Genomic DNA, 27,348 nt, shown 5'->3' with positions numbered 1-27,348 from the left:
CAACCCCGCTGGCATTTTACAAAATTATATGTTACACGAAAGATGACTTATGACCCCGTAAAAATGTCTTTCTTCGGTATTGTTGATGTTTAAGCAGCAGATAACAATTCAAATATGTGTAAAACATGCGATGAACATTTGAAACACCGTAAAAAGCTGTTAAACCCTAATGATAAGGTCTCATTAATGTGGGAAATTTTTCGCTTAACCGATCGTAGACTCCCAAGTATCAATGGATGGACTATCATAATCTTCATTGATACAATAAATACCTCCTTTATATGAATTTTCACACCAAGAGAACATATGGTAGTATTAGCGTCAAGTTGTAAATGGACGTGACACCCTCGTCAATTGTTAAGGAGAGGTTAAATCGCTCACACAGAAGACACATAGTACTCATATACCTGTAAAAATACTTCATATGCCACTTCATGCCTGGATGTTTTTGTACTGCACTCTGCAGGTGAAGATCCAGAGAAAGTAGGTGTGTTCCAATTATTAATGGTTCAGACTATCATTTCCTCAATTCTGTCCAAAATTTACATAGTTATAACATTTTTTTTAAATAAAGATAACCCCACCCTCCCCCCCAAAAAAACCTGGATCCTAAAATACATTGCTTCTTTTCAAAAACCAATAAGATACATTTCAGCATTTTTCAGTTATTCATAACCATAAAATTATTAGTTTATTAATTTTGGATGAACTATATAAACATTTAAACCTAAATTAAGCTCAAGGCAACTAATGAATCTGATATAGTTTAGGATTTTTAAAAATTAGTTTCAAGAATTTTTTTTTTTACAACTTCTTACTAATGGTTTAGGTTAGTGGACTGAAATGAGCAAATTTTACAAACCCCCCTGCCTTTCCCACTTTGCCATACTTATACGGTAAGTAGATAGGGGGAATTCTCACTATACATTTTCATAGATTCAAATAACAGTTTATTGTTCTTAAATTGCCTTTCTTAATATACCACTGTATGATAAAAAAGAGGGACATAGATGAAAGTTCAAATAACTTCATCAAAAAATCTAAGACCTATTTAATATAAAGCCTAGTAAATACTTGACAAGATTGCATTGTTTATAGGATGCAAGTTGTCAAGGATGGTCCTGATTATTTAATAAAATTTCTGTGTACACAGATAATTTCTATCTAGCCTTAGTAATTGATAACTTATCGATGGGACAGAAAGTTACATTTCATAACTCTATTTGAATAACAAAGTGGTCCAGATTTCATTTTAGAATTCCTATCTTGGGTGTCAATTAAAAAGAAGTTATTTAAAAAAAAATGGCCCCAGATCTTCACTTAAATGGGAAACAAGCTGATGATGTCAAAGCAATTTAGGCTCTATTGGGAAAACACCTTCAATCAAAAAAATTATTTTTCCAAAAGTTTATAAAAATTTTTTCAAAGTGTTACTGATCAGTTGAGTGAACAGACTAACAGACAGCATTGTACCATAAATAGTCCGCCAAAAGACCATAACATAAACACTTGATTGAAAAACCAAGCTATATAAACATAAACAGTAAATAAAATAGTAAACATGTATTAATGAATTGTGAGAAAATATATACATTCCTAAAACACTACACAGATTTATATCTATTTTAATTACAAGTCTTTAAAAGATCAGGCAAAATGGGAAAAATCTGAAGCTTGTCAACCACTGTATATAATTTCATTCTAAGATATTGTCTGTACCAGTATTTGAAATGACCATTATTTAATCACTGAATCATTTGAAATGTTAGGTTTTTCAATAAAAAGTTAGAAATTTGAAGTTATTGACAGAGTTATCTGTCCCTTAAATATTTATATGCATTACATTTCAATGAAACTGCAACTAATTTTACCAAAATGATATGGTAACCTTTATTTACTCCCTTATTCTGAAAGTACAAAAAGTCAAATTAATTGTCATAGCAGTGGGTCTTCACCCAGTGCCTGATTCTTACAGAGACTAACACTTGAAAGTAAAGGAAAGATAATTGGCATAGCCTGTACTTACAATATGTATTATTGCTTAGAAAATTTGTCTAACGATATGGTATTGAAGATGTTTTGGCGAGTTTTATTTTTGTGTATTTCAAAAGGTGTCTAGAAATGTGAACATAACATCACAAAATATTTACACTGGGTTTAAGGACATAGTGCCCCACCAAGCATCACATCTAAGTTTCTTTGGATATTTTTTTTCTTTCTAAAAATAACCACATTTTTCACCTGCCAGATAATTTACATCAAGTATTTTGAAAACATGGATAAGTGTCATCAATAATTTTCAGTTTGGGATGACTTTAGACCATATATATTTATATAGTCAGAATTAACTAGAAAAAAAATTACTTCTGCATTTATCTATATAGTTCTTGAGGAGGTAGACCTTGGGTGAGTGACACAACTCTTAAAAATCATTTGAACTTTTGTATTCAGCATTTTACATCAATCTTATGTAAGCATCTAATTAACTTAGATTCATTCATTTTATTTTGCTTCAAACGAAAGCTTGAGAGGCTTTGGTGAAATTGAATATGATACAAACATATCACTGATTTCACGAGTTATGTCCCTTACCCTAGGTCTACCTCCTTAAATTAAAACCTGTAAAAATTAAACTGGGGACTGGAAATTGATTTTAATGTACAATTTAAAACTTGAATTGAAATAAAAAATGACCACAAACTCTAAATTTTGATAAAGACATTTGAAAGACAGACAGAAAGACAAATAACTGCTGCAAATGTATCTAGTTTTTAAGCAAACCTGATGATTTTAGACAGTTTTAATGTATTCATTCAGAACTAGCCAGTAAAACACCTTACATAAAATTTACATCTAAAAAGCAAAATTTTAACAAGACTTTTGATGTTCAATTGCCATAATAAAGAACTGAAAAAGAAAACACATAAATAAATTGAGAAATCGAAGAAAACATAATTTTTTTATTAAGTAGCTGTCTTTGTGAGAATCATGCAAAATCTAAAAAATGTGATACACCCCCTAAAAGGGCTACATATTTTTATTTTTGTAATTATGTTGTTTTATGGGTATATACTATGAAATGTGTAATTATTCATTCAAATCTGCCTGCTTTTAGGGGATAATCAACATTGAAAATCCAATAGATTCTATTGTATTTGGGTGTCACAGAGTTATCTCCCTTAATTTTGAAATCTACAGTGCATTTTTTTTTTTATTTTTATCTCCTAAGAACACAGGTTATATAAAAAACTGAATGTTAATTTCTGTTTACTATGGCAATTTAAACAAAATATCAAAAATAAAAATATGTAGGTTTTTTACCCATGAATCACATTTTGCATGATTCTTAGCTCGAGTACTACTTAATCATAAAAATCACAAAAGTAACCAAAATAGAACACAAATCATAAAAGATAAAAACTAAAATAACTCTCCTCCAAGAATGAAATACAACAGCATAAAATTACTTTATCAGCTACGAAATATGTCACAATATGTGACAAACCGAGAGTAAATCAGATTTTATGAGACAAATTTATATGAAAACATTTGTAAACAGATGGACAAAGCCATTATGTTCATCCATGTGAAATAATAGCACCGTATAAACAGACAAAATATCAATAAATAAATGAGTGGAAAGCTAAAATGATTACTTCATTAAGTTTTACCCCCAAAACTTTATTTTGCATTAATTATTTGGCTATTTGAGTTGTTTGTAAATTTTAATAAAATAAGGACAATACAAGGCATGATCCAAAGAGGGAGGAGTAATCAAGGGAACCAACATTCAAGCGGAAATCAAAAGAATCCAATACAAGGACAAAGACCAGACAGGGAAAACAGACACACACAATGAAAAGCATTGGAAGATGAATGTATGGCTATCTCCAAAATACAGGTCTGTATAAAAAGACTAGTTACATAAAAATATGCCATATGGATAGAATAAGCATCTTTGTTCAGTAAGTTTTGTGCACCTGGTATCACTTCTACCTTTGGCAGTGCCTGAACTTTATATGGATTGGTAATTACAAAAGTATCAATTCTGGCTGAGCACAGGTTTTCTATATGTAAACAGACATAAACACCTAACAGACCATGATCTTAGCTGCATCCAGACAAAATCCTCCAAATTTACATCAATTGACTTTAAAAGTGCATCATCTCACGTCAGAACAAACATGATTTTCAAATTCCCAGCAGTGGCAGATAAAATATTGACTAGATTACGCATTTCATGCAACACACTTTTGCCAATAACTAACCAGCCATGCTTAAAGGAACTTGTAAATAGTTGAGACTCGTGAATAAAAATGAAAAGCCATGTCACGAGCATATTAAATTTATGTGTTGTTATTCTCGTACCAATCTAGGCATATTATTAGATATGAGGCGATTAATGTCAGTTTCATTTATACAAATATGGTCTATCTCAATATCATTGTTACACATCATTTAACATTGTACCTTTTTCCCCCCCCCCCCCACATAATAGCCATGAAAGTTAACTCAATCCATATCTAATCAAATAAAATAACTTGCAATATTCAAAATCTACTTAGAATACATATGTGATATATAATATCTAATTTATAGATAGTTTTATATAGTTTTGTCACAGTTGATTGATTTCAATGATGTTAATAGAGAGTAGATATGAAATTCATCAGAAAAGGCTTCATTAATATAATATGTATATTTAAAGAAAATTTTTAAAATATTCTAATATAAAATGCCAAACTAAAGATATTGAAAGTCAGGAGATGCTTTTTTACAAATATTTTACTTCAACTCAATAAATCAACAAGTAATCGAAGAGCAGAAGAACATGTTTTTACATCAATCTTTCCATTATGCAAAAAACTTTGGGTTTTTTTTGTATACAACAAAACCAGTCTTAACTGAACTCCCTGAGGACTTGAAAATTTGTTCAGTCTAGATAGGTGTTTGGTTTAGACAGATGTTCAGTTCAAAAAGGTGTTTGGTTTAGACAGGTGTTTGGTTTAGATAGATGTTCATTTTAGACAGGTGTTTGGTTTAGACAGGTGTTTGGTTTAGACAGATGTTCCGTTTAGATTGGTGTTCAGTTTAGACATGTATTTGGTTTAGACAATTATTTGGTTTACCAAAGCTCAAAATAAATTGTAACTGATATAAAATGGACTTTAAAAAGTGTCGGTTTAGAAATGTTTTCACTTTATTCAGGGTTTGGTTTAGACAGGTTTCACTGTACTGGCTTTCTGTCAACACATTTTCCTCTTGTTATTGTGCACTACCACATGCAACAAAAAGTTGGTAACTGTATATATAATTTGTACTAATAGAGACCTAACTGTTACTAATTGGGGAATTTTCCTCATCAGTGGGTGATGCAGAAATAAAAAAAAATAAGGACAGGGTTGCTGACTGACCGGGGATATTATGTTTCTGGGAAATTAAAAAAAAATTGATGTAAACATTTCCGAAAATTAAGAAATTAATTTTCCAGGAATAAGAAACAATTACGAAACGTAATCTTTTTTCCATGAAAAAGTAATACCAATTCCAAGAACATAATTCTCCCGACTGACCTAAAGAGGTCACGCTGCAGTGATTTTAAGATTTTCTCTATATAATAAACCAAACTTTTCCAGTAAGGTAGTGGAACCCCCCCCCCCCCACCCCCACCCCCGGGGCTTACTCTTGAATAAGATTTTCTCTATACAATAAACCAAACTTTTCCAGTAAGGTGGTCGAACACTTACAACTACACGAAAAATGTATTAAGGGAAAGAAGAAAAAACACATCCATATACTTTACACTTCAATAGTTGATCAGAAAATTGAATAAAAACATGAAAAACTAACACAAAACTAAAACTTGGAATAAAGCAAGAGTAAATGAAAACACAGACAAACAGACACATTATTGGTTCTTAGCCCTGAGCTCAATCATATAGTCATATAACTGTAAATATCCTATCTTTGTTGATAAATGGTTAACATTATATGTACTCATACTTTAGATGTATTATTTGTAAATATATGATGTTTGTCATGTCAACAAAGCCAAGCTACAGGATCTTAAAGAGTACTCTAGAGAGCTGCTCAAGTTGACGCTATCATTACAAAAGATGTTACTGTGTAAATGATCACAGAGTCTTATTATCCTAGGGTTAAATTCCTTTAAAATAATATTTTTAAAAGATTTCTCTCAAATCCTTGAAATGTTCATCTAAGCTAATATTTCCTCAATTATGATTGGTCAATATTTCAGTTGAGGTAGTATTTGAGGAGAATTTAAAATTGAGTAAAATGTTTAATGGATTTCAAAAATTTTTTTGTACGTAATGACATCACAATATTAACGGTCTATCATCAGAGCATTAGTTATTTGACTTATTTTATGCTTACAACTTAAGGAGGTAGACCTAAGGTAAGGGAAATAACTCTTACAAATCATTGGAACCTTTGTATTCACAATTTTATATCAATCTCATGTAGGCATCGAAGTAACTTGGACGGATTTCGGTCTTTTTCAAAGGAAAGCATGAAAGGCTTTGGTGAAATTGAATATGATAATAACACATCACCAATATCAAGAGTTATGTCCCTTACCCTAGGTCCACCTCCTTAAAGTGAATTGAATGTAGTGTTATTGTTGAATTATTTCAAAACTACCCCATCTTCTCTAAATTGGGAAAATATGTGCCAATTCTTTCAATTGGAAAATTTGGGAAAACGGTACAAAATCTTGAGTTTGTTGTTAAAATCAGTAATATAAGGGATAATAATAAAAAGACAACACTTAAATAATGAATTAGAGTAGAAACATCATATTCAGCAATAAAACTAACAATTTGAAAATAATTTATATTTCTGGGAAATTTTTTAGCCATCTTTTGGACAAGTAGGAAACTTGCATCAGGAGAAACACCTTTATTTCAGATGTAATTTAAGGAAAACAATATCATTGGACTACTGGGTTCTCAGTCAGATGAATTACAATACAATGTACCTCTAAAAGGCTAGATGAGATAGGGAGCAAAGGTCAGTACAGCTTTTGTGAGGGAACATGATAGCACAAGGACACATTCATTACCAGCAATCATCTTAGATTTTGTTGAAAAAATTTGACCTTTACTTCATAGTTCAATGAACACAAAAAAAGGTCAACTCTATTACTGTGCTTTTACCTCTGTGTCTCACTTTTTTTTAATGTAACTATAATCAAATACATTCTAAAAAACTTAGAAGCAATTTAGAACTTTTTGTCCATTTGAAAAGAACTGCACTTATAAAAAGTTTAAGACTTTCAGTCCTGCTATTTAAGCAAAGAAAAAAGTGAAACCTTAAACAAAAATATTAATTGACAGACAGACAGACATTTGGCCAAAAATAAAAGACAAACAAAAAAAAAGCTGTGAGCAAAGCTCATTAGGTGATAATCCCTGCTCCTATCCAGAAACCATATAAGAAAATATCATTCAGATGGAAAAACAAAATTGGAGGTACAAGAGGGCATCATGTGACAAAGAATGTAAGAAAGTTTCATTGAATTCTAGTCAGTAGTACCAGAGGGTTGTGGATGGGAAGATGATCTTCCCTTGGTCAATAATTGATAAAGTCCACGTTTTGCATCAGGAAAAAGTCATTTTAATGGAAAACAATAGGGTATTTAATGTGACATTAAATGATACCCTGCCATGTTGCAAAGAATTTTGAGTGTAGAAACTTTTGCGTAAATAATCGAATCAAACTGTAATTTGAACATGATCTGTGTTTTATAATATTCAAAATCTATACATATTACAATAAGTTTGAAAAAAGTTCCTTCATTATCTTCTCAAGTCTTCATCTGGAAACCGTCATGTGATGGACAGACGGATGGCCGGACTGACACGAAACTTTTGGTAATATAAGGTATCACATTATACCACACCACTTCATGTGCTGGGGTATAAAAAAGTAAGAGATGCACATAAAGAATTTGTGAAAGTTTTATCAAAATCTATTTAGCAGTTTCATCAGAACATGGCTAATTTAAATTATAACAATAATTGCTTAAATTTAGCAGAATATAAAACATTAACTATTTTCAAATTATACTCATAATTATTAATAACTTATTATGTTAATTAGCCGTAGATGGAGTTTAATTTGTCGTATCATTATCCGAGGCTCTAACAGTGACTATGTCTGATATAAATCAATTACCAACATCGCTTACCTGTTCTCGGTAGTCTCTTTAACAAAGATCAATTTTTATTTGAACTTTCTACAAAGAACATCAGTAGATATTAAAATCAAGTACTACAATTTTGTGGCAAGTTGCCAAGTTGAGGCTACTGTATTGTAAATCGGTATCTACTAAATAGATTTAGATATAAAGACGTGATCAATTCAATACCTGAACAATAATGGAAAATTTGAAAGACTTCGGTATGTTATAACAATGATTATTTGTTTACACTGATAGCGACTGCCTGATATTGACGAGACGGAAAAACTTTCCACCCCAGTCCTCAACAACTATTCACACCTGATGACTCAATATTGGTCCAAATGTTTACTTTTTACCAAGAAACAATTAATTGGAATAAATTTTTAACAAACGGTATAAGGCAGATTATTTCATCTTTCTTAAGATAACAAAAAATTACATATACTTAAAATCTGCTTTGAGAAAGCCATTTTTTATGGAAGAGCTGAAAATTTCACTCAAAAACGGAGACCTAAAATTAAAAGAATTTACAGCATTATAATTAAAAATTTATTAAATGCCAAATATTGGAGACAAAATATTAGCACGAAACCGTTACAGTTTAATTATTTACTTTACAAGACTTAATCCTTTTTTGTTGACTTCTGCGTTAAGTGATCCACGATTTAATGTTGACCCTCACCTAAATACAGCAATGTAAACAATATATTTATTCTAATTGTTCCTGATCCTCATGTTAATAAACAGATTTTTGTAAAAGGCTTATTGGGTTCAATTAAACACCTTTTGTTGGTTTTTCATTCAGTGTGTGTAACAAAATAATAATTTAAATGTTCCCACTAGAGAAGTAATTTGTACAAATGTCAGGCAATGAAAGTTTTGAGAGTACACAGTCAAGTTAAAAAAAAACAACCTCACAAACAAATGACACAGACTGGAACTCCAGGACTTAATAAATAATTTTGTATTTAACTCTTGCTGTAAAATTATGTATATTCATTAGTACTTGTTTTAGTAATAAAGTAACTAAATAAAGGGAGATAACTCTATAAATAAAACTTTTTGATGTGTATCCTCCATAGTAAATAACTTTTTACTGCAAAATTTTATATACACAAGGAGACTGACACTGCTAACTTACTGTATAAACCCTTATTTAATAAAAAAACTTTAAAAAATGTGTTTTTGGTATGCTTGTTGTACTCTATGCCTGATTTTTAAATGGAACAGTTCTTAAAAGGTCTATTAATCTAATATGAAGAATTATTACACTCCTAATATATTACCCTGTCATGTATCGTGACCTATTTAATTTTTCTGCATGTTTTAATAAATGAAAATTCTTACGATTACACAAAAAGTCATTCAGATTCGCAGTCTTTCTAATGGTAATTTTAAGATCATGAATCATGGCTCAGTTTGCATGCTGATATAAATTACCTAATATTTTATCAACCATGCAAGTTAACAAGTCTTTTAAACTTTTGTCAAATTTTTTGCAAGATTAGAAATTTTAAATGCATCACTTTTCTCTCTTGGTTGTGATAATTTGTCAACAGCATGGGATTCTTGATAAGATTTTCAATTATTCTTTTTCTTCATCTCAAATGGGGATTTTAAGAAGAAAAGAACTTTATTAGGCAATACAGGATCTACAGCAGAGTTTACGCATGAAAATTGACATGCATGTTAAATCTGCATGTTGCAAAGTTTAGTTATCTGTTCTTAAAAAATAAAAAAAATAAAAACAAATAAACCCAAATGAACTGGCCAACAATTTAGAGTTTTTATGATAAGAAATATTATAGCAATTGCTTAAAGAAATGCAGCAAAATAATGCCATACATTAGGTACCTCTTTTCAAAGTCAAAGGGAGATAACGCATTCAATAGTAATTTACATAAATATATTAAACTACCTCCCATTCTATCATTGGTCATTTTTTGCCCCCAAAAAGTTCATAATACAAGGAAAAACATAATGTCTAAAATCAAATTTTGTGGTGTTAAGTATCAACCTATTATTACAGGAAGCTGATATTGGCAGCAACCAAAATTGCTTATAATGTATGCCCATCTACATGATGCCAAAAGCAAAATTTACAAACAATGAATCCAATGGGAGTCAAACTGTTGACGGATGGCATTATGGACAGACAAGGTGATTTCAAAATACCAACCACTTGTTGAGTAGGGGTATAAAAACTGCTGTTACAGTGAAACCTGTCTACACCAAACTCTGAATAATCCAACAACCTGACTAAACCAAACCCAGAATAAACAAAAACCTGTCTAAATCAAACCATCAATAAAAAAAACCTATCTAAACAAAACCACAATAATCCAAAAACCTATCTAAACCAAACCCCAAATAAACAAAAACCTGTCTAAACCAGACACTTTTTAAAGACTTTTCATATCAATTTCAATGTACTTTGAACCCATGGTAAACCTTACACCTCTCTCAACAGAACCAATTTTAAAGTTCAAGAGTTTGTTAAGGTCAGTTTCACTGTATACATACATTAATATCAACCAATAATTCTTCTACCAGCTTGATCTAGTTCTTTTCCCTATTCTTCCTGCTTTTTTCATTTGATCCTGAAAAATTTTGGAAAAAAAAAATTATTAAAAATACAGGAACTACTTATACAAAGTAGCTGCAATCTTTGAAGTGCAATTCCAATACTTCAACATGACAACGTGCATTTAATTCAAGCAAGCTCTATATAATTGTTGAATATCTAGCCATGCCTCACATAACTCAAAACTTAATTTAGCATTTCAATCAAGTTCATAATGAGGAAGTAACTGAAACAAAATCAAAGAGAAAGATCTAAATTATTATCAATTGAAAATAACATCAAGATCTGTAATAGTTATCGGAATCTTGACAAATAATCAATTGAAAAGATGCTCATGCACTGTTTAATGTTAAAAGTAAATCTGAATGCTGGAATACAATAGTAGATCATTTGGGGGTGGGGGTCCTCATCTGGATCCCCATTCTGTTGGAAAATTTTGAACAACAGATGGACAGACAAGGTGATTCCAATATACCAATTTCATTTACAAGAACAATGAATTTCCCAGAATTTAGAACCATACTTTCTATGAAACTTGTGCAAATGTAAGCCCCTAATTCAATAAAGGAGTCGTGGACAACACATGGGACAAAGCTTGGATGAAAAATGCCTAGGTTCAAAAAGCCATCGCTTCTACAGTTTTTGTATAAACATAAAGTCCTGACAGTACACACATATCCATGTGGTTATATTTCATCCCATAAAGTTTCATAAAAATGTTCCAAGCTGCTTAAAAATGGTTCGGACAGAAGGTCAGAAGGTCAGACGGACAGGCAGACAGGGTGAAACCTATATAGCCCCTAAATTTTGTTTGTGGGGGGTATAATAAAGTACCATCTAGAGGAAAATTTTCATGCTGGTCTTATTTTTGCTATAATCACAAGGTTTGAGGAATTGCAAAAATAATAGCTTGCCAGATTTAAGTCCAGATATTTTACATATAAAGTTCATTCAGTTAAATCTGAAGATGAGAAAAATAAAGACTGCAAAAATTAAATGCCTCTACCAATAGAGCAAATTGCGAAATTTGGCACCCACAAAAATTACCCGCTTTAGGGTAGAAGCATTTCAGGGCCAGGGTTGACACATTGTGTCCTAAATATGTAAAGTAATTGATTTAAATAAATAAATACCTTACAGGTGCAAAGTAAAAATGTCTGCATACTTTATTTCCATGAGATAGTCAGGAAATGATCACTTTCATTTTTTGGAACAGTTAAGTGTTAGTCTATGTAAGAATCAGGCAGTCAGTGAAACATGGTATGACAAAAAAACATCATTTTGATAGTGCAATTTGACTATTTGCACATTCAAAATCAGTGAAAAAAGACAATATTTTCCATATCATTATGGTAACATGAGTAGAAATGCACTAAAATGAACATTTCAAGGGCAAATAACTCTATCAAAAACCTAATTTTTCTTACATTCTATTGAAAAATTTCTCAGCAAAGCCAGTAATGTAGAGATCAAACAATGGTCTTTTCAAAAAGAGAAGTTGAGTGATATTTTATTGTCAGATCGATGGGCTTTTGACATGCATGTTTCTGTTATTCCATTTTGCCTAGTTCTTACAAATACTTACACTTAAGAACCAATCATAACAGAATTCAGACATTGCCCGAGTAAAGGTGACTCTTGGTTTAGAAAAACCCATCAAGCAAACAATGGTTTTTAGTCTATATTTTTATATTTATCTTTGATGTATTCAGGTCTGTATTTTAGAGAAAACCAAGCATTCATCTTCCAGTAAAAGCAACCAAATCAAGAACAATAACTCTTGCAACATGCCAATTTCATACACAATCCATACGATTTTCACCTTAAAAGGGCAAATGACAAAGCAAGACTGGGTATGTAGTCTGTAATGTTTCTTTAGTGGAAATAAAAGTAAATTTTATGGTATGCATGAATCACCTCTTGTCTGATTTTTAAAAAGAAAGTGCTACTTAAAAGCTAAAGTTGGGACAAAATCAGTATTTGACTCACGTGCAAAATCATGAACGCCTTTAACATTCAATTGTATCATGCAAATTATCTTGTAAAGTAGCTCAGTAAGACAAAAAGTCTAGAAAGTGTTTAATCTATCTAGGATCTCAATCATTCAATAAAATGAATGATTCCTTAAACTGACTTTTTCACCTCCTTTTAAAAAACCGAAAATTCAATACATCATGAGCAAAAATTGAGAATATGACTTCAAAGTAGTAGAAATAAATAAATGTAGAAAATAAGCAGAAATAGATTGTAAGGGCCAAACTCATGACACTGTACAAAGGGAAGCAACTCATACATACACCAAATTGTCACAGACAAAGTCAATTTACAGATAACCTCAGTTTAAATTCCCACATCCATACTTAAGTTATTTGTCATACTATGCTATCATCTATTTACTAAATTAAACTTGTCATTGTCAGATTTCTATATGACTGCTAAGTTTGTCAAATCTATGATATCCTATGGGGTATTCCATAATGAAATAACAAAAATTGGATGCATGTCAACTGATATTTACAAAATGATTCGAATTATATATTTGAATTGATTGTTCAAATACAAGATGAAATGTTCCAAATTGGAAGACAATACCATAATGTGTAAAGTCAATATAACGGAAAAAGGTCATTTATCACGAGTAGAAAGTCGCGGAACGATGTGTCAAGATATCTGCAATCAATATGGCAATACAAATACCAACATTGGAGAAAATTCAGGCAAACTGTGAAATACAGTGCGGCAAAATGAAACGGGAAATAGAATGGTATGGAACATATAATTCAACAAAAGCATCTAACAAACTTCAGTCATTTTCTGAGTTTTCTTATTAGTTCAGGCAAATGAAAAAGGAACTTTTACATCTGATTGTGCTTCAAAGAGACTATGAATTCAACCCATCAATATCAAATTAAATAATGAATTATTTTGCAAGGGACAAGCAAGGCATTACATTACCTATATCAATATTTGCCAACTGAAGAGTAAACACACAGTACATTGAATAGCAAGCTAAGTTTCTACTGAAACCAACTGTAACAATAGAATCAACACAAAAGCAAAATAGGAAAGTCCTCATGGCAGAATAAAATGCATTTTTTTCCAATATCAGAAAACAGTATATTTGTACTATTCCCATAATTTGTTTTAATTTCATGCAAATATAAATCGCTTGATTTCCTAGGGGAATTGTTCTGCATATTAGAACCAAACCATTTTCCAATTCCATGACATTAAACAGTACTAGACTTTACAATCTTCCAAAAAACCACATTGGAAGATTCATGCAAGTTAAATGATGAAGTTTGATAGCTCTGAATTAGCCATTACTGCTATGAAGATGTAAATCTATGTAACACAGGACCTCCGCCAAATTGATGACGTACCTTCAGATCTCATTCCGACACCAGCCAATATTCCATCTAATTCCGTGTCATTTTTAAAATACATGATAGGATTACTGATTAATAGCTACAAAATCCACTTGGAAAACTTAAGATGCTTTTATGCTTGTAAACAAACAGATAGAAAGCATTTATTGATGTTTTATTTTTTCTAAGCATCAGCCTGATATGCCTTAATTCAAAGTGACATAGAATTGATTGGATCTAAGGATATTAAAGTTTTTCTCGAAAACCCGAAAGAAAATACAGAAATAACAACATCCTCTAATTCAATGACCATTGAACTCTAAATATGTGCTATAAATAGTGTGTAATAGTAAATCACTATAGAAAAGTAAGGTTCAGTACCTGAACTGATCCATGCAACAAAAATTGCAATCGGTCAACAATCACCAATCAGTTTCTGATCGGTCATCGATCTGTCAAACTGATCCATTTAACCAGTGATCGCATCAAAAAAAATATTTTATGGTTTCCATTGTTTCTTTGTCAATTTTACACATATTTACATAAAGCAATAGATTTAAACACCAATTTTTATTTTTATTTTACATTTGTTTTATTTTAACAGATCATCCGTCCTTTTACATCACAAAACTGTGCTCAGATTGGTCACCGGTCATTGGTTATCGATCCGTCAGCAATCAATCAGTCAATGGTCATCGATTCATCAAATCATTGCACGGATTGGTTCAAGGACTGTACCAAAATTGAAATGGACCAAATTATCATCTCAGATAGAGCCTAGTTTATGTGCACTAGTCTCATCTATTTGAATACCAACAGAAATGTCAAGTACAAAACTGCTTCCCCTGGCGTGTTACATGCTGGGGTTGTCAGGCTATAATACAGAAAACCTGACTGCAAACCATAGTGGTGCACCGTGTTGGGAAAGATGCCATGTTCCTCGCACGTTAAAGAACCCTGCTGTGGTATTCGATAGGTGTAGGAACCTTTGCGCTCCGCCACAGGAGGCTAAATTGTCCGACCTTACCCATCCCCCCTTTTCCAGTGGCAATCAAAATTTGTCGACCCTATTATCCTTGTGACCCATCCTTTTTTTGTCATTTCATGTTCATTTTATCATCCATTTCATTTTCATCGTCTGAATATAGCTGAAATATTGCTGTTCGGACGTTAAACCCCAAGAAACAAACAAACAAACTGAATATAGCTGAAATCTTGCTGCTCAGACGTTAAACCCCAACAAACAAAACTGCTTCAATAGTAAAATGTCTAAATACATATACAATAGCAATGAAATCTCTCTATACCAAACACCTTTTGGAATATAGAATCTGCAACTTTTCTTAGTTTCAAAGAAGCATGATAAATTCTTAGTAAATTAACAGATTAAAATTTCTAATCTATCATGTCAGTATGCCCATCTTTGAATTGTTTAAATATGATCTCTCAATTTTTAATAAAATCCAAGTCCAACAAACTCTCCAAGGTATAAGTTAGTGTTGTGAAGCAATAACACTTTCTAGATCTTAACCATCAGAAGTAAACCTAGTCTTTTTTTAAATCAGACATATTTTTGCTCTAGTCAAAAAAGTAAGAAATTTAAGAAAAAAAAAGGAATTAAGGGGTAAGGTCTAGGAAAATACAGTTTTCTGTCTGTTCAGTCAAAATTCTGTTACTTTTGATATCTAATTCCTATTTAAATAGGAAGAAAATCATGTCTGTAATGGACACTACAACATGACATAAAAATATGAGTTAAGTTTAGTAATTTTCATTCACTATTAATCCAGAACTTATTCTTGCAGTTTTGTCATTTTAGTCAACAAAAAAGCAGTTTTAATTTTTTTGTGATTTTAATAAAAAAATATTTTAAAATTAAAGTTTTTTTTATTGCAGTGTTGGGTAAATAATAAAATAAATATTGCAATAATTTTAGTTACTACAGTAGCAATTGAGTCCAAAGAATTTAGAAATTCATTTCACCAAATGTTTTTTTTTTTTGCACGCCCACAAGTCAAACTTTAAAATCATTTAAGAATAAGTGAACATTTTGTCAATGTCGACAATTATTTTCAATAATTTCTTAAAAAAACATTGAAAACAATCCATAAATGATACCAAGATTTCAATCCTCCAAAATCAATGGTTATATAGATTAAACCAAATACAAACTAAAAAAAAAGGATTGAAAATTAATCTGATTTAGGTGCAGATTCAGAAAATCAATAAATCGCAATTTTTGATCAAATTACTGCAAAATTTTGCAAATTTTCATCGATTATTGCCAAAAAATTGCAACTTTTTTTATCAAATTATTGCAAAATTTTGCAAATTTTTATCGAAAATATTAAAATGGGGTGGTTTCAGGCTCACATTTGCTTAGCTTAGACAATAAGTGAACAAAATATTATATAGGAGGAAGTTTTTTCAGGAATTTTGTGCCTAATTTCAACAAAAATCAGCTTATATAACCAACATTAAAATTAGACAGACACCAGTGTAATTGCAAGTTTAAAGACTAGATATGAATGTTTTAGCCTTTTCTGAAGCCACCTACACCCTCATTACATCCATACCATTGAGTGCTACAGTCTGCATTAATGAATAAAATCCAGATCAGCCTGGAAGAAGATGTAATGAAGGAGGTTTGATCCAGAAATCTAAACAGGGTGGGTCTAAGCATATTGCTCAGTTTTATCAGATTGAGGTAGAAATTAGCACATATTTTCCAAAACCAGGAGGGCTATTCCTGTGGTTTAAACCCCCACCCTTTCTTTTTGTTAATTTTGCTTTTAATTTGGACAAAAATGAGCATATGGATCAGACACTGGAATTATACAGGCAGCAACATTATTACATAATGACAAATTAATGGACTAAATGTTTTAGCCTTTATCTAGAGCCACCTACACCCCAATTACTGGTACAACAGTACCAATGAATGCTATGGCCTGCATCAATGAATAAAAACTAGATTAGCCCGGAAGAAGAGATAACCTCATTGAAACAGATAATTATGGTCTATAAATTCGCTTCAGACCTAGTTACATGTCAATTGTTACCCACTACAATCAATTGTCCATAGGGTAAAACTTTGTTATATTGAAAAATCTCAAATGTTGAATTCAGTTAAAGAATATATTACAAGTACAGTGTACAAGAAAGGTTCAAGGAAGAAACTTTTAAAGAATATTGCATGTCAAAATCTGTATCACAAGCAGTATCAACCCAAGACTCCTATATCACCCTAGGGCCACCAGCCTGCGGGGTGATATAGGTAGAGGGTTGATGCAGCATGTGATCCAGATTTTGACATATCATGTACATTATATCAAGTATTGTAACTATACTTCAAGTATGTTCCGCGAAAAGGTGCAATATAGGGAATGGGATATAGGTCTAGAGGGGTGATATAGGGTACGCAATATAGGGTAAACGATATTGAGTTTAAACAAACACTTATAGAAAAAAGGTATATTTGATATAATAATATAAATAAACAGGTCACATGTTAAACAAATGCATTATAATTCTTTGATCACTAATAGTTTGTGCTGTAATCTATCATCTTAAAATATACCTAACAAGGATTGTAAGAGTAATCAAGGGAACAAAGGTTCTGGCGGAAATCAAAAGAATGTAATACAGGACAAAGACCAGACATGGAAAACATACATACACAACAAAGAACATAAAGTAACCAAAACAATACATACAAAGTAACAAAAGTAAATGAGCAACTTGGACTTGGACTCCACTAAAAACTGGAAGCATGGACTAACTAAAGATTAACTGCTACAAAAACTCTGATGGGTGAGACATACATAACAATGCAAAGGATATGTCTTACAGACAAACAGACGGACATTGGGACAGGCAAACACTGCTGCAGAGGAAATGTCTGACAAACAGACATTCAAACACACAGACATTGCTGCAGAGAAAATATCTGACAAATAGACAGATAGACAGGCAGACGCTCCTGCAGAGAACATGTCTAAAAAACAGACAGACAGTCAGTCAGGCAGACATTGCCACAGAGAAAATGTCTGACAGACAGTCATAACATAATAAGCCTACCCTTATCATATGAAATCATAAATGGTGCTAAACTTGTCTGAATATCCAGAATTTCATATCAATATAAAAAAGACTGTTCTTATCAATATCACATCATTTATTCATTTCCTGCCATAAAAAAAGAAAATTTCTACATTATAGAATAGAGAATAGTCATCAAATAGCTTCAGCAACATAAATTGTCAATTTCTTTCCTGTCTGTAAAAACATTTTCCACAAATAATTAACTCAATATGTGTTTAAAGACCCGCTGATCACAAAATCTTTTATTATCAACTTTAAACAGGGTTATTGACAAATACTTGTTCTCAATAAAATCAAATTTCAAACTTCAGCTAATAAAATATTAAATTGTTCCCCCGTTGATCAGTAAACAAGAAGCGTGTATTTATTGATAGTATTTATTCTATACATTAATCTCGTTTCGGCAATCGATTACAATGTTGCTATGATCAACTTGAAGTCGGCCATTTAACAGCTAAATTATTGTCAAGCTCGTAACATCACTGGTTAGTCAATGACTTTAAACATAACGTGTTGCGTTTAAGATGACAATGTAATGTAATAGACCAATGAATGTTATTTATTGTAATTAACAAAGGCAACCTAATCAGTCCTTGATTAAAAAACAAATGGCAGTTAATAAAATCTGATGCAGCAATCTAACCAATGCATCAAACAAGATAAATTCTGTACTAATTTTTACTGGTATCATAGGCAGATCCAAAAGGGGCCCTGGGGGTCCAGGCTCCCCTTCGGTCAGAAAAATTTAGTTGATTATATAGTAAATCACTGGAGCCGGGCCCCATCTTTTGAGAATGTCTGGATCTGCCTCTGAGTATGATAATTAAAAAAAACCAAACTTTTAGAACAAATATAAAATAAAAATTAAAGGGGAACTCAGTAACATAGTTCCAAGTTGGAGGAGGCCTGAAGTTCTGGACCCTCAATTTCTGACCTAGGAACTTTGAAATTTCATTTACCTGGGTCTTGGACCTTCAATAAACAATTTATTGTTGACTTAGGATTTTTCTCAAGGAGACCTGTGATTTGGAACTAGAAAAAGTTCAGTACCTTCCAATCTTGAAAATAAATTTGAACGTCTGAACAATTTTTATGACACTACATTTTTGCAGTGTAGGTGCATCTTTAACATTTACAGTGGAATTATAATCATATAAGAACTATTGTGTGCCGTCCCACCAAGCAGGACTGGTAACAGGAGTCAAAAATGTACCAGTACCCCTTTTCCCCAATATCATCAACATATGCTTCTTTAAGTCCTGTCAAGCCACGAAAACAGTACATTTAAGTACAAGAACACAAATAACTTTACAAACCATGATGATGCTTTCATACCATTATCTATTGGAGATGGGTTGCCAACTTATTCTTTAGTTAAAGCGCCCATTCTTTTACTTAATGAGGTAGACCTAGGATAAGGGACACAACTCTTACAGATCATTGGAACATTTGTATTCAGCATTTCACATCAATCTCATGTAAGTATCAAAGTAACTTGGGTTGATTTCATTCTGTTTCAAATGTAAGCTTAAAAGACCTTGGTGAAATTGAATATGATACAAAAATATCACTGATTTCAAGACTTATGTCTCTTATCTTAGGTCTACCCCCTTAATTTGTCATCTAAGGTGATTTGTCTGTTAACTGGGTTTGTCTTTGTCTTTACTGTTCTTTATACTAATTTTGGTCTCATTGGTTTTACATTTAACCAAATTTGAAAAAATCACTAATAGGCCTTTTTTCCATATTCCCCACTTTTGAGCAAAGGGAAGTAACCTTCCAACCCGACAGACTGGTTTACTGTCTGATTGGAGCAATGGACAGCAGTAGACTTCAAATTCAAATATTTGACTTATTGGAGCTATGGTAAGTACTCAGATACTTTTAAACAATTTATTTCAAACCATTTAGTTACTTACCGATGTGAAAACAGTTTAAATTTTCAAAGAGTAACCAAGGGAACCAAGGTTATAGCGGTAATCAAAAGAATGTAATTCAGGGACAAAGACCAGACATGGAAACTGACATACACAACAAAGAACATAAAGTAACTAAAATCATACATACAAAGTAACAAAAGCAAATGAGCAACTCGGACTCCACTAAAAACTGGGAGCATGAACCAGGTGCACTGGTAGGGTAAGCGTCCTTTGCTTTTCTAGAAACACCTGCCAAGTTGCTCATGAAAAGTCAAGACCGGGGTAGACAAATGAGGAAAGGAAAACCATGACCCGTTGAATAAATCAGTTTTCATGGTAAAGATGGATACACCATAACAATCCACAAGTTCATGATGACGACCATATAACTTCTGTAGTGATGACTTCAATCTTGTAGCAACATAACCCTGTTCCGAAAGCCTATTTGTTAGAGTTCTAGCACGATACAAAAAGTCTGCATAGTTTCGGCAAGCTCTGGCATAATGTATGAGTTGTGATATGAACACTCCATACACAGGTGCTGAAGGGATGTTGCCACAGATGAAAGGAAAGTTTGAATGAAAAGTCATCACGTTTGTCGTAAAAACTGGCCAACAGTTTTCCTTTACCATCGATTTCTAAGTGTAGGTCAAGATATGAGGATGACTTCACAGTGTCTGTAATATCCTTTATCTCAAGATCTTTGGGGTAGATGCGTTGTATCAAATCCCCGAAATTAGGATTGTTTAAAGATAATACATCATCTATACAGCAGAAACTGAGATTAAAGGATCTAGCCAAACGATATTCATTCTTTCGTATCAGATCAGCTATAAAGTCAGCCTTATAAGAGTGAAGGAATAGGTCAGCAAGTGATGGAGCACAATTCGTTACCATTGGAATGCCGACATTTGTTGAAAAACATGTCCACCAAACTGAACAAATAAGTTGTTGATTAAAAATTCCAGCATTTCACAAACAATTTCAAATTTTTTTTAAATTGTTCGAAATAAAGATTTTTATCATTTTTGTACACATAAGTGTTTACACCAGCTAGTTCCATAAGATTTAGGTCAAAACAGAAACACATCTCGTCATAGTAGCACCAACAAAATTGCCCATATGATGAAATATCCATAAAATCTCTATGTTTCAGCACATTTTTGACAGTTTTTGTGAAAAACAAATGTGGTCGCATGTGTGTTCATTCTTGATCTTTATATATATATATCATGTAGTATTGTGAGATACAACATATATGTCAATATTTTGGATAAACACGGATGCGGCCACTTCCATTTTAGGCAAAAACCATGGGAAAATTGGAAAAATGCAACAAAACTGAAGATTTCACTCATAATGTGTTACTGACAAATTTTGACAGCTATTAGGTCAACTAACTACAACCATTATCCTTTCAAATAAACTAACTAGTATAGAATAAAACAAATCTTTCCAAAACATTGAAAACAGGAGCCAAAATAGGGTCTTACCGAACCTACCTTTTCTTCATCTTCAAAGATGGATCAATGCCAAAAATGCAATTTTTTCTCTGGAAAAATATTAGGCTGACCATAGTCAGCTTTCTTGTCAACCAGCACTTTTAAAAATCTTGCAATGATTTATTATAGTCAGAATACCTTAAAAGGAATAAAAATATTAAATCTGCACTGAAAAAAAAGCTGCATGACCTTTTTACACTGAAACTTCTCCCAATCTTTTAACTATGTGCATCTGATCATAGCTTACTGCTATATCAGGTACAACAAATTAAATTGTCTTTCGTTGAACTACATTAACTGTAACAGTGCAAGATTAGATACTGTTGATGAAAATTAATTTTGTGACATGGAAATTTGGTAGATACAAATTATGATCTCACTTGACAGTATGACTTTCACTATACTATATCAGCCAACACTTTATGTGTCAAGGACGCAAAAATCGGAAACATTTTGGGTCTTTAAAAATGTGCAAGTGACCTAGTATCTGCTTCCTTAGGTTGTAAGCTTATATTACAATTCAATTATGGCCTAACCTCCCTATAAAGTTTTGTCAAAATCAATTGCTAAAAACATCACTTTTCACCTTTCAAGGGCAACAACTCTAACAAGAAATCATCTGACAACTTTGATCCCCACAGAATTTTCTAGGACTAATAATAAGGATCATTGCTGCAACTGAAAGAATTTAAACTAAACTATTGGTTTTGGGGATATATGAGAAAACTGACTGACCCCTTAGTTTTATTTAAGCAACAGCAGCCAAGTTTTTGTCAATGTTTAATAAATCCCCACATCAAATCTATTCAGAATACACTAAAACATGCCATGTTTTTATTGGATGAAAGGTCCAATATCAGTTCTATGCAGAGCAATTTGAAGAACATTCATACCAATTTTGGTTCTGATTGGTCAAATAGTTTCTGAGGAGAAAATTTTTGAAGGAAATAACTTTTAAAAAAAAGAACAAACATCGAAAAAGGGCAATAACTCCAACATGGCTTGACTGATTAGAACAAAAATTTGCCCAAGGATAGATCTCATGCTGAACAATTTTACCTTGTGTGTCCGAATTTGACTAAACCTAATGGTTTTTGAGATATATGAAAAAAACTTCTGTGTGACACTTATGTTCTATTTTTAGCAACCATATTTTGTTACCAATCGAAAATCCCCACAACAGTTATATGCAGAATACCCTAGGTAACATTCATACCTAGTTTGGAACTGATTAATGGAGTAGTTTCAGAGAGTTTGTTTGTTTGTTGGGGTTTAACGTCCGAGCAGCAATATTTCAGCTATATTCAGACAATAGTTTCAGAGAAGATTTTTGAAAAATTGTTAACGATATTGACAACGGACACCAAGTGATGGCAATAGCTCACATGGTCTACGGCCAAATGAACTAAAAAGATAAAATATTGAATTTTAAGTTCTAGTAGTGAAAGTATCTAAAAAGAATAACATTTTAAAAAATTAGGTAGGACAGACAGACAGACAACAAACAGAAATATCATAACCCTGAGAAGATAACTTGAGATGTTTTATAAAGCACTTAATCTGTCATTTTTCCAATTAAATCTCTCCATAGCCACAACAAGCAAGAAGAAATTCAATGATGACCACTAAAAGCTATTTATTGGCTATTGTGGTATGTTAACAGAATTACTAATATCACTTTTGGTCACCACAAAGCTGGCCATTTTTCCCTTCAGATTTGGCAAGAGAGTGGCAAAAGGGAGGTAATCCCAGCTTGACACCACATGCATGTGAACTAGCTCAAAGCTGCTACTGTGGCTAGTGCAGCATACACTGACCTGATAAAATCCATTTTTTTCCTTATCGAGCCCTGCAACAGTTTTCTGACAACTTCAAATGAATACATGTATACACACTTTTAACTACATGTAGCAGTAAAACTTGCAAAGAATAGTTCAAAAATTCAATACATGTAGTAGTCTAACTTTTAGTAAACCACTAGTCTCTTATACACAGAGACTGTTCTTTACGTAAAGAAAATGCCGTACTTAAGGCATTGTTTGGAACATTTGGGTTACTAAAAAATGTTCAAGAAGTATAATTTACCTCATCAACTACAAATAAGACAAATATTAACTTCACTTCACCCCACTGATTTCTACACTAATTTACACAATGCTGATAGTTTTAACTGCAACTTACTGCTATTTCTGGACGAACACTTCGTAATAATCCATTTAGGGATTTGAATTTAGCTTAAGGAGCAAAAAAATATACCTAGAAATACTGTGAACAACTTTACAAATAAGATGACCTGCCTTTCGCACCAGTTGTTAGACTCAGAACAGACTCATGTTAATCAATTGTCTCCTCTTGCAGAAATTCAAAAATAATTATCAGTTGAAGCAGAATATTTATTTTTTAAAATTTTGTGCATATAAAAGTTTACTTTCAAATTCTATACAGCCAGTTTTCTTTAATTTTCATTATACTGTGCAGTAGAATATATGGAGGCCAGAAAATTATTGCTTATTTAATTTTCTAGGCAGTGGACTGGCCAGAACAATAATTTCCTAATTGTAACAGGCTAAGATATTTATATACAAGAACTACCTGCCCACTCCCTCTAAGAATCAAATAGTCTTCCTCTAATTCTTGTCAAAATCCATTTTAGCAGTTAACATTGTTGCACTTACAAGTTATATGAACAGACAGACAGACAGCTGATTGTAAATGTCTGTTTTGTTGTTTGCTTATGCTAGTATATTTGCTTTGAGGTAATTATCACTTAGTGGGTATTAAGTTAAGCATTGTCAGTAAAAGATATACTGTTGTACTTGTGTTGTGAGTGTTGCCAGTAAAAGATATACTGTTGTACTTGTGTTGTGAGTGGGCCATTTCTAGTTAGTTAACACAGACGGGGTGATTTCTGTACATTATCTACTCCATTTCCTCAGGGTGTTTATTAACTAGGAAAAAAGTATACAAAAAAAAGCTTTAAATTAACCCGGATTCTTGGATTTTACAGCACTTTTCCAAACCACTTTCGTAACTTCATTTTGTTCTAACTGGGACAAAACTTATTTAAGACATACAATCAGGAAGTTAAAAACTAGAACAATTTCCATATAAATTCAACTTTAAAACCGGCTGCAAGACGGCCAATCAAATTCCAATATTGAAGATATAGTGAACAGGAAAACATTTAAAGAAAACCCTCGGCATTATATACCCATAATAGGATAATATTGATAGGAGCTAATAGTGATTTCAGACAATCACATTACCAGTAAAACAGGCTTCAGGGCCATGATGAAACATTCTTTCACCCTTTTTCAATATTTTTGTTAATAAGGAAAAGTCATTACCTTAAATGACAGGAAAAGAGATTCTTTCTCTGAAAGTAAACTATTTTCACTGAAATATATATGGCTCACCTGTTGCACATGGTCACTACAATTCAAAACAAGCAACTTGTAGTCAAATGCCTCTGCCGCCACAAAAAAAAAAAAAAAAAGGTGTATTGCAAAAGTCCCATAACTCCTTTAAAATTCATTGAATTAAAATGGCGGCAGAATGTGATCAACTACAAATGATGACAATAGTAACAATCCTCTACATGTGTGACTGGACGGATGGACTGACACCAGTATTTCTCAGTCCCCGTCCTTGTGGTGGTGGAGGACAATTAGATGGTGACATTGTGTGGAGGCATATGTAAGAAACAGATTTGGAAATGTTATGGAAGAGTAACCAAGGGAACCAAGGTTATAGTGGTAATCAAAGGAATGTAATCCAGGGATAAAGACCAGACATAGAAAACAGACATACACAACAAAGAACATAAAGTAACTAAAATCATATATACAAAGTAAAAAAGCAAATGAGCAACTCCGACTCCACTAAAAACTGGGAGCAATGAAGTGAATGCTAATGTAACTGCATACCAAATATGACTGACCCAGTACAAGGGATTCATGTTCAACAGATAAAAATCAGAAAATTTAACATTAAAATCTCAACTTGGCTAACCCCTATGTTTGAAAAGCAACACATAAATCTCATCTTTCCATGCAGGCAAGTCTTTCTCACATTCTGTCCATCTTAATTTTCATTGCAGGCAAGTCTCTCTTGCCCTCTGAAACTTTTCTTGCAGGCAAGTCTTTCTCACATTCTCTGTCCATCTTAATTTTCATTGCAGGCAAGTCTATCTTGCCTACTGAAACTTTCATTGCAGCCAAGTCTCTCTTGCCCTCTGAAACTTTTCTTGCAGGCAAGTCTTTCTCACATTCTCTGTCCATCTTAATTTTCATTGCAGGCAAGTCTATCTTGCCTAATAAAACTTTCATTGCAGGAAAGTCTCACCTTTTGAAACTTTTACTGCAGGCATGACAATGAAGTCTGACTTTGGACAATGTTTGCTTATACCCAGTTGTATGATTTTGATCAGGTAATCAACAAGAATTGAACAGGAAGAAAAAAAAACATACAAACTTAGGTGGCCCAGCAGTAAAGCTGTCTGACTTTGACTTAATGATAAGAAAAACAACAAATACAGATGCACAAGAAATCTGTGAGCAATGTCTCACAAGTGATACCCCCACTTTCAATCATGATATAAAGAAATCAACAAAGTCCTTGGTAAACAGGAAATAGCAGCCAGTCATTTTTTTCTGAAAATGAATCCCACCATATGACATACCTACAGAAAGAATGTGTTGAAATTTCATGCTGCTGTGATGAAAACTGTGCTGAAGCCATATACAAAATATATAACTATTTCAGCCAGTAGAAATGGAGATTTCATTAATGAATTGTTGAAGTACCAATCCATATAAAATTCAGACCCTACCAATGGTTATAAAGAGCAAAAAAAAACAACATGGAACAAATGATGACTATTGGATCTACAATGCCATATTTTCATGCTACTACAGTACTTCCTGCATACAGATCTACAGAGAAAACCACACATTAATTAATTTAACTGCGAAACGTAGCTCTTAACTATTTTTTTGTATTTTCTTAATCTAGATCGCAAAATCAAAAAAAAAAAGATCAAGAGCTACGATTTCACAGATATAACTCTTTAAACTATTAACATATAGTGGAATTAACTATTTTTGGAATGTTAAAAATTCACTTTGAAGTGCTCGATAAATTACGTGCCCACATGGGATCTTTTGAATCTGTTCAGTTTTGATTTTTCATCTTTATTCACTACATTTCCACATAATCTCATAAAGCAAAAATTCACATAACTTATCAAATGGTCATATAATAAATTGGGATGTGAATATATTTGTTAACTGGACTTCTCTTGATAAGCTTACAGCACTAAAATTCTAGTTAGACAACATTTTCGTATGCTTTGGGGAAACTGCTTATTGTCAAGTGATAGGAATTCCCATGGGGACCAATTGTGAACCATTTATTGCGGACCTCTTTCTGTACTGTTAAGCATTATAATTTAAAGCTAGAATAAATAAATAAAGACCCTTCCAAACATTTGGTAGAAAATTTTAATAACACCTTTAGATATTTGGATGATGTTTTGACTAAAAACAACGACTTCAATATTTACACTAAAGATATATATCTTGTAGAACTGTCTGAAGAAAGCAAATATTGATTATAAAGAATGTCCGTTTCTTAATCTTAGTATTCATATTGATAATGGAAAACT

At 32.3% G+C, this 27,348-nt stretch overlaps 1 protein-coding gene across 1 annotated transcript in view; it reads right to left on the bottom strand.

Annotated features, from left to right (window-relative positions):
- LOC148620026 (zinc finger MIZ domain-containing protein 1-like) overlaps positions 1-8,282 on the bottom strand; it is a 207,526-nt gene extending 199,244 nt beyond the window's left edge. The window contains exon 1 of the mRNA XM_088580538.1: positions 8,213-8,282. The gene's annotated coding sequence lies outside the window, so the exon portion shown is untranslated. The remainder of the gene's footprint in view (positions 1-8,212) is intronic.
- Between the last annotated feature and the right edge of the window lie 19,066 nt (positions 8,283-27,348).

Source organism: Perna viridis, chromosome 4 (genome assembly GCF_037379345.1).
Source record: "Perna viridis isolate PV_CMFRI_1.1 ecotype Kerala chromosome 4, ASM3737934v1, whole genome shotgun sequence".
Classification (NCBI taxonomy): domain Eukaryota; kingdom Metazoa; phylum Mollusca; class Bivalvia; order Mytilida; family Mytilidae; genus Perna; species Perna viridis.
Note: the sequence above shows the minus strand (reverse complement) of the source record. Positions and strands in the feature narration are given on the sequence as shown.